Genomic DNA, 9,417 nt, shown 5'->3' with positions numbered 1-9,417 from the left:
CAAGGGCCTTTCACACCCTTGAATTTCCCTTCATTCTTTCTTGAGGCTAGGTAATTGTCCTTATTTGATTAGGCATTCTTGTGGGCCTTCCCTTTAGATTGAGAGGTTTTCTCTATGGCATTTGCCTTGGATGTCCCACCATTGGACTCTTCCATAGACTTGTCTCTACAACGAGACTCCTCTTCAATCCTTAGGTGTTTAAGGATCTCCTAAAAAATATCTCCCCATTCTTATGGAGAATCTTCTTTCTATAGCCTCTCTAAGATGGATGCAACTTGGCTATTATCCCACCCACAATGAAGGACTTCGGCAATGTTATCTTAAGAGTAGATAACTTATTCACAATAATTTTCAATTCATGTACTTCGGGGAGTAAGGTTTTTTCATCAAAGAATTTAAATTCTATATATTGAGTTGTGAGGAATTTCTCGGTACCTTCTGTTGGTATTAAATGATTAAATCAAAGGTACGCAGTGGAATATATGGATCCATTTCAATAAATATTAATACCAACCAAGATCATACGCATATATAAATATTAAATCACATACAAATAGATCAGAGATTACCTCTTGTAGCCTATCAAGTGTCCTCGAGTCTTTTTGTATATATCAACGATCTTCCTATCCAGTATTTTGAGATCTCACACCCTGATCTTCTAGACCAATCCTCAAACATACAAGGATGTGTGTTGGCACGTAGGATTCAAAAGGTTGATTTATGTGACTCCCTAGATGTACTCAACACATGAGATCTAGAGAGTTTTGACAGGGAGAAGGTTTAGAATAGTTTTTTAGGTTTAGAGAAAACTATCGCTTTAGAGAAAGAGTCTGTATTTTTATTTTAAAAAAATAATAATCAAGCCTTATTCTGAAAGTCACGTATTATCATACTCATAAAGATATTTAATCTAATTGAATAATCTTTATTTAATTAAAAATATAATTCAAATTAAAACTAATTAGATATTTTCATTTAATTATTTATTTAAATCATATTTAAAAAGAATAATTGAATAACTGATTAAACAAACTTATTTGAAATTCAAAATTCAAATCCCAGGGATAAAAATCCCTGAGTTAGGCGCCACACACATTACTGTATAATGTGTGTCGCCCAACCCTATTAGGGTTTTCCTAATTTTCTCATTTGTTTATTTAATCAACTTTTAAGACAATATATTTATCTTAACATAAATATCAGTTAATTCAAAATTAATTTTATCTTAAAATATCAGTTTTAAATTAAATAAATAAATATCATATTATAAATAAGCTATTTATTATTCTCTCTCTATATTAATCCAAACAAGATTAATATTAATTTTAACCTATAGTTTTTCAAAATAAAAACTATATAGTTAAATAATTAATCAATTCACAATTAATCAATTACCCATAATTATCACATAATTATTTCCTTGCCTTGGAAAATTAATTCCTTTGCAATTTAGTCATTTCTCTTTACAAATCTTTCTTTTGACATCCTTACTCTTGACAGTGTAGGACAGAGGTGATTTGGGGACCACAGACCTATAATACGAAGCTCCAATAAACCAGATTATTAATTAAACTCTTAAATCTAATAATCTTATTTATTAATTACATGCTATAAATATGGAATTGCACTCTAAGTATTTATAAAATTATATTTACAAAGTTTTCTCTAGTAGTCGATTGATATAATCAATATATGTAGTTTTGTCCTTTATTATTGGTTCGTTAATTAGAGCTGGTCAAAATTACCGTTTTACCCTTCTAATTACCTCTTGATCCTTAAGTACCATTAATTCACTAGCAAATAATTAATCTATAATCTGATCATAGATTGGAGCTCAATAACTATTCAATTCCATAATCAACCCTTAAGGGAACCAATATTCGATTTGTTAGGAAAGCATGACTTCCATTATTGTAATTCATTGTTCCCAGCCATCCATGATATTGAATCTCCAAAACAAAAGTTATTATGATCCAATAAACATAAACATGAGTTCATGAATAATAAAGATTTAGACTGATCTACAAATGATCATCTATTATGATAAGAATTAAATCTTTACTTCAAACGGAAAGTTTATAAAGATAATTAATTCACATCGGTCCTATCATATATAATATCTATTATTACATCACATTTACTAAGATGTCTATCCTCATCAGTAATTTGAATCTAGATTACTTGCATCTCGTATGCTTAGCAAACTGTACTAGTAACCATTCATTAAAGATTCCTTACTTTAATATGTTACTAACTATTTTATTCATTATATATGATCTTAATTCTCTCGTACTAATACAAGATCATATTCTCATGAATGAATATGGAATTTTCTTGATATTAATATATAATTAATTCAAATAATAATTATAACATTCAAATATAATAAAATTGTACTTTTTATTTAAAACCAATAAAATGTCTTTACATGCTTTTAGGAAATTAATCCTAACACCTTCTTCTTCGGGTTTGTACTTGTTATCAAGTGCATCCCAAATCTCCTTTGCTGATGTTGTATTGGTGTAGAGATCATAGAGGCGATCTGAAAGAACACTGAGTATGTACCTTTCTTTAATCATTTCTTGAGTATCATCATCCTTTAGAGAACCCAAAGTCTTCAAATCTTTGTCAAGAATGTAATGAACTTTCAATGTTGTGATAAGAAACTTGATCGTTGATTAGGGGTTAAAAATGAAATTTTATTGATATTACTTGTTAAAATAAATTAAGTTTTTATTAATATTTTCATGAATTTTATATGATATATTTTTATATTGAAAATATTTGATTTTAATTTAATTTTGGTTATTTTGTTGGAAATAAAATGTGTTTTGGTACTTTGAGGTGAAGAGAAAAGAAAAGAAGTAAATATGAAAAGATGAAGAAAATGAGATGAAAGAAAATAAATCACTCAAATATATAAGCTTGAAGTACATGTTGAATAAAATATACCAAATAAATAAGTATGCATATTGACGACTCTTGCTCCTTCCTACTTGTTACATTTTGTTGCATCACACATTTATCCTATCTTTATTTATAATCTTTAAATCTCAAAAACACAAAAATATCACTTCTTATCTTGTTCTCACATTATTTATCTCTCAACTCTATTTATTGTTATAACTTTGTTTCTTTGCCTCCTTGCGTAATCGACCGCCCATCTATACTTCGACCACTACTAGTGGAAGTCACGTTTAGGCGTTAATCAAATTTTGGCGTCGTTGCCAGGGGTAATAGTGAAAAAAGTTTTTCAATAAATTTTGCAAAAGAGGTAAGTAATTTTATAATTTTCTTTTTGTGTATAAATTTTGATTCACCATGTGCTTCAATTTTATATATTTCAAACTTTGATTAACGTCCAAACATGACTTCTACTTGCGGTAGCACTTCATCGTTGTGATTTAGGGCCCGCACATAGCGTATGGAATATCTCCAGAGGACCCCACCTGGGGGGCACAGATCAGGTCATCACCTTCTCCGAGGATGATGCTCGGAGAGTGTATTTTCCCCACCATAATCATTTGGTGATCGAGAGCCAAATTTCCAACTAGATGGTGGCTCGGATCCTGGTGGACAACGGGAGTTCAATGAACATCCTGTTCAAGTCATCCTTCGAGAAGATTGGGCTGACTACTTGTGACTTATCCCCATGCACCTCCACTCTTTACGGGTTCTCGGGGGAATGTCTCATTCCAATGGGACAAATAAAGTTGTCAGTGACACTTGGAGAAGCGCCTCGCCAGGCCTTCAAGTATTGTACGTTTTTGGTTGTAGACTGCTCATCCGCGTACAACGCCATCCTGGGACGTCTGACCATGGTGGATTTTGGAGCTGTCACCTATATACACCATTTGTGAATGAAGTTTCCCACCGAGGTGGGAATAGGCACTCTCTATAGAGATCAGAAAGAGGCCCGTCAGTGCTACAATGTGTCACTTAAGCATCCAGTTATGGTTGTTGAGGCAGGAGCCACCGAGCAGCCTCCTTCTGAGGAGATAGAGGTCTAGGCTATTCAAGAAGAAAGGGAATCCAAAGAATTGGACCCCAGGGATAGAGAAGAAAGGGCTATTGAGCCCATGGAAGAAGCTAAAGAGGTCATCCTTGACACCCTCATTCCTGAGAGAAAAACTAAGGTCAGGATAAACCTCAAGGCGGAGGTCCAAGAAGTGTTGGTGAGCTTTCTCAAGGAAAAATAGGACGTCTTTGCTTGGTCCCACTCTTACATGTCAGGCATTGACTCAAACTTCATATTCCACACCTTGAATATCGACCTGAATGTTGCCCCGGTGCAATAGAAGTGGAGGACAATTAACCCGGCCTTTGCAGAGGCCATAAAGGCAGAAGTCGACAAGCTTCGCTTCATCCAAGACACTCAGTACCCGAAGTGGTTGTCAAACTCAGTCCTAGACTTTGGTGGGTCTTGGAGTAAGTATTTTCCTTTGATAGAGTTTTCCTACAACAACAACTATCAGTCGACCATTGGGGTGGCTCCTTATGAGATGATGTATGGTAGGAAATGCAGGTCTCCCATTCATTGGGATGAGACAGGAGAAATGAGATACTTGGGTCCTGAGGCAGTTCAGAGGACCAATGAGGCAATTGAAAAGATTAGAGCTCGGATGCTCGCTTCTCAAAGCAGACAGAAAAGTTATGCTGATCCCAAATGTAGGATCGTGGAGTTCCAAGTGGGAGACTATGTCTTCCTTAGAGTCTCACCGTGGAAAATGGTGAGAAGATTTGGGAAGAAGGGCAAGCTGAGCCCTAGATTTGTAGGTCCATTTGAGATCCTGGAGAGGATTGGTAAGGTGGCCTATAGGTTGGCCTTACCACCGGCATTGTCGGCCGTGCGTAATGTATTTCACATTTCAGCTCTTCGAAAGTATGTGTCAGGTGTGACTCATGTGTTGAGTTACGAGGATCTAAGGCTTGAGGTAGATCTCTCCTATGAGGAATAGCCAGTCCAGATACTAGACAGAAAGGACAAGGTCCTGAGAAATAAAACCATACCTTTGGATAAGGTATTATGGAGGAACAACAAGGTCGAGGAAGCAACCTAGGAGTTGGAGTCAGATATGCAGAGTCAGTATCTCGAGTTGTTCAGGTAAAATTTCGAGGATGAAATTTCTGTAAGGAGGGGATAGTTGTAACGTCCCAAATTCCTTAATATGGCTTAGTGACTGGAATATGAGACCAGGAGGGCAATAATTTATTTAATGTGTTATTATATGATTATATGCATGATTATGTGCGTTGTATTATTATATGGCTGTATTTGTATATTTATGTGCATGTATGTGATATATGGGTGAGATCACATTATTATGTGATTATATTTGAGCTATTCGACATGAGATAATCCTAGGAAGCAAGTTAGCAGTTTAGTCATAACGGGATTAATTACCAGGCTCCGGATGAGGCTAGGGGAAATGTGGTGCTTAGTACATTACCAGGATTGAGCAGGTTATGAGAAATGATTTGGTAATTATTTGAGGATATTGGGAATGACGGGAATTGAGAGACGTTAATTATGATTAAATGGTAGTTGGAAATGACAAGATTGCCCTTGGGTGGCTTTGAGGGATTAGGTTGGCCTTAGGAGTATTTTAGTCATTTTAGGTTAAATGAGATAGGCTTAACTAAAGGTTGGCTGTAGAAAGAACCAAGGAAAAACAGAAACAAGGCTTTCTCTCTCGATCACTTCCATTCTCTCTCTTGGTTTGATTGTTGAAGCTAAGCTAGAGGATTCAAGCTTAAGGTTTTGAGGCTTGAGGGTTTAGAATTGAGTTACAACAACTGAAGGGATTAAGATCACAATTGAGGTAAAGAACTTTCAAACTCTGCTTTTGGTTGGTTTTAGTTGTCTTTGAACTTGAGAGTTTTAGGTTGTTAATTGAGTATTTGGTGGTGTTGTGAGTGTTTCTAAGCGGGGTCAAGTCGTGGTTGAGTTCTTTGGCACCGCGACTTGAGCGAACCCTAGAGCCTTGATGGGGCTCTGTCTGCATAGTGCGCTGCGACCCTCAAGGGCAAGTCGCGGCCCACCCCTGGCACCCAGACAGGGGGCTATCTGTCTGGGAGGCGCGCCACGGCCCTTGGGGGAAGGTCGCGGCCCGCCTGTTTCTATTTGGCCAGGCATGGTTTTAAGAGAAGGTTTTTAAACCTTAAGGCTCAGGATTGAATCTACTACCTGGTTTGGTAGAATTTAAGGTTCCGAGGGCTAGGAATTGGTCTAGGAAACTTTTATTATTCATTCTATTGATAGGATTTCATATTTGGTCATGATTAGGTTACCGCTAAGGGCTCAAGGTCAGGATCATTCTCAAGGGTCGTTCTTTATCTATTTTATGCTCAAGCCCGAGGTAAGAAAACTACACCCATTATGTGACATACATGATTATTGATAAAGCATGTTGAGTGCTCTATATATGGATATATGTTGCATCATGAATGCTTGGTTGCATTGTTTACTTGAGAAATGCACTGACTTATCATTCAAAAATGGCAATAGTGCTGGTCGTGAAGCTCTGACTTATTAGTCAGGAATGGCAATGGTGCTGAGCACTGGTCGTATGACATTGATTTATGAGTCAAGAGCGGCAATAGTAGAGCAAGCGCTGGTCGATATGATTAGATCTAATCAATAGAGCATTATACGCTCGTCCGACCCAATTGTCGAAGAAAACTAAAGCGCTTGGCTGGTCTATGGCTAGTTACTCAGAGCCAGGGCTAAAAGGCCCAGAGTGACTTGATAGTCACATGGCTAGGGCGTAGGACCCCAGGATGACTTAACAATCATCTATTCAGGGTGTAGGACCCAAGGATTACTTAACAATCATCTATTCAGGGTGTAGGACCTCAAGATGACTTAACAGTCATATCTTAAGGGCGTAGGACCCCAGGATGACTTAACAGTCATCTATTCAGGGTCCAGGACCCCAGGATGACTTAACAGTCATCTATTCAGGGTACAGGACCCCATGATCATTTATTAATACTTGTATACATGTAGTAATAATTTTTCTTGCTGAGCCTTGGCTCACGGGTGCTATGTGGTGCAGTTAAAGGGAAAGAAAAGCTTACCCAGCCTTGAGTGGAGAGCTTAGGTGGCGACGTGTACATATGAAGCCACTTGACCACCACGACCAAGGTGTTTCTTAAGGGAACTAGGGTTTAATCCTATTTTTGCCGCTTAGGTCGATGGATTGTAACTTTTGAATTGTAATGACCATTTTGGATTGTAAACAACTTTGTAAACACTTTTATGGGATCCCATGAACAGCTTAATCTTTTTAATAAAATATCCATTCCTTTTGAAAGAAATTTTAATCCTGGCCATTAATAATACCTAGATGAACGTTTATGGCCTAAAGACTTGTTTAGCGAGTTAAGCACTATTTAAAGTACATAGTGTGATGGTCTTGGCTATCCAGGGCGTTACACCAGCTTCTGAACGGAAAAAGTTGTCTACTGCTACAAGGTGATGCCTTTCGGCCTTAAGAATGCTGGTGCCACGTATCAAAGATTATTAAACTAGATGTTCAAAAACTATCTTGGACGGAACATGGAGGTTTATGTAGATGACATGTTGGTAAAGTCAAGAACAACCCTTGACCATGTGAAAGAATTAGCAGAAGAGTTCTCGGTCCTCCGCAAGTTCGGGATGAAGTTAAATTCCTAGAAATGCATTTTTGGTGTGGCCTTCAGGAAGTTCTTGGGATTCATTGTCAGCGCACGAGGAATAGAGGTGAATCCTGAGAAGATAATGGTCCTTATAGAGATGCCATCCACCAGGAAGCACAAGGACGTGCAGAACTTAACTGGTCGAATCACAGCGCTGAGCCACTTTTTCTCAAAGGCAATTGACAAGTGCATTCCCTTCTTCAACAACCTCAGAGGAGGTTAGAGATTTGAATGGAAGGATGAGTGCAAACAAGCATTCCAGCAACTGAAAGCCCACATGGCAAACCCTCCAATTTTGTCAAAGCCTGTAGATGGAGAACCTCTCCTCCTCTACATGGTTGTCTCCGAGAATGCCATAAATGAGGCCTTGGTCCACGAGGAAGGCCGTGTTCAACATCTCATTTACTACATGAGAAAAAGACTCCTCGGAGCAGAGTCTAAATATCCACTCATGAAAAATCTAACATTTTTCCTAATGATAGCTTCTCGGAAGTTGCAACCTTACTTCCAGACACATCCAATTAAGGTCCTCACCAACCAGCCCTTAAGCCAAGTCCTACAGAAGTTGGAGTCCTCTGGGAGACTCCTCAATTGGGCAGTCGAGCTGAGTCAGTTTGACATTACTTACCACCCAAGGACTGCCATAAAGGAACAAGACTAGCAAATTTTATTGTTAAGTGCACAGGAACACATGAGCGACTCGGGGAGGCCCAAGTGGTTGAGCCCACATGGAAGCTGTTTGTAGACGGGTCTTTCAATGAGAATGGAGCTGGATTAGGCCTTATCTTGATATCCACCAAAGGGCACAGGGTTCACAATCCTTTGATATTTGGGTTTGAGGCCACAAACAACAAAGTTAAGTACGAAGTACACATTACTGGACTCCGAGTAGCCCTAGAACTCAAAGCTGAAGACCTCAAATTTTTCAGTGATTCTCAGCTCATACTGAACCAGGTCCTCGAAGAGTATCAGGCTTGGGGGAAAAATATGGCCGCTTATTTGGCCAAGACCTAGGAAATGTTGCACAACTTCAAAAAGTTTACCATCTGACAAGTGCCAAGGGAATAGAATTACAATGCTGATGCCCTAGCCAAGCTTGCTACCACTATGGATGCTTAGTTGATCAATGTGCTCTCGATAGACTATTTGGCCTCTCCAAGAATCTCAGATCTCAAGGAGATAGAAGTAGTCCAGCCTGAGGACAGTTGGATGAAACCAATAGTGAAGTATCTTGTCTCCGGAGAGTCACCATAGGATAAGAAAGCTTCTCAGAAGATCCTTTACCAAGCACCTCGATACGTAATCATGGACAATAAGTTGTACAAGCAAGGATATTCCTTACCACTACTCCGGTGCTTGTCCAAGACAGAGGCCAACCTCATCCTCGGAGAAGTACATGAGGGCTTCTGCGGGGACCACGCTGGAAGGCAGAGCCTCGCTAAGAAAATTCTGAGACAAGGTTACTTCTGGCCTACAATGAATGGTGATGCAATGGACTATGTCAATAAATGTGACAAGTGCCAAAGCTATGCCAACATCCTCTGAGCTCCTCCAAATGAGCTTGCACAGATGACAATTCCTTAGCCCTTCGCAATCTAGGGCATTGACCTAATCAGATCCTTGCCCACAAGAAAGGGATGAGTAAAGTACACTATTATGGCAGTCGAGTACTTCACGAAGTGGGTCGAGGCCGAACCCCTTAATACAATCACCTCCAAGAAGGTGCTAGACTTCATC

The sequence above is a fragment of the Humulus lupulus genome, chromosome 2 (genome assembly GCF_963169125.1).
Source record: "Humulus lupulus chromosome 2, drHumLupu1.1, whole genome shotgun sequence".
NCBI lineage: Eukaryota > Viridiplantae > Streptophyta > Magnoliopsida > Rosales > Cannabaceae > Humulus > Humulus lupulus.
The sequence above is the reverse complement of the archived record's forward strand: the minus strand, read 5'-3'. Positions refer to the sequence as shown.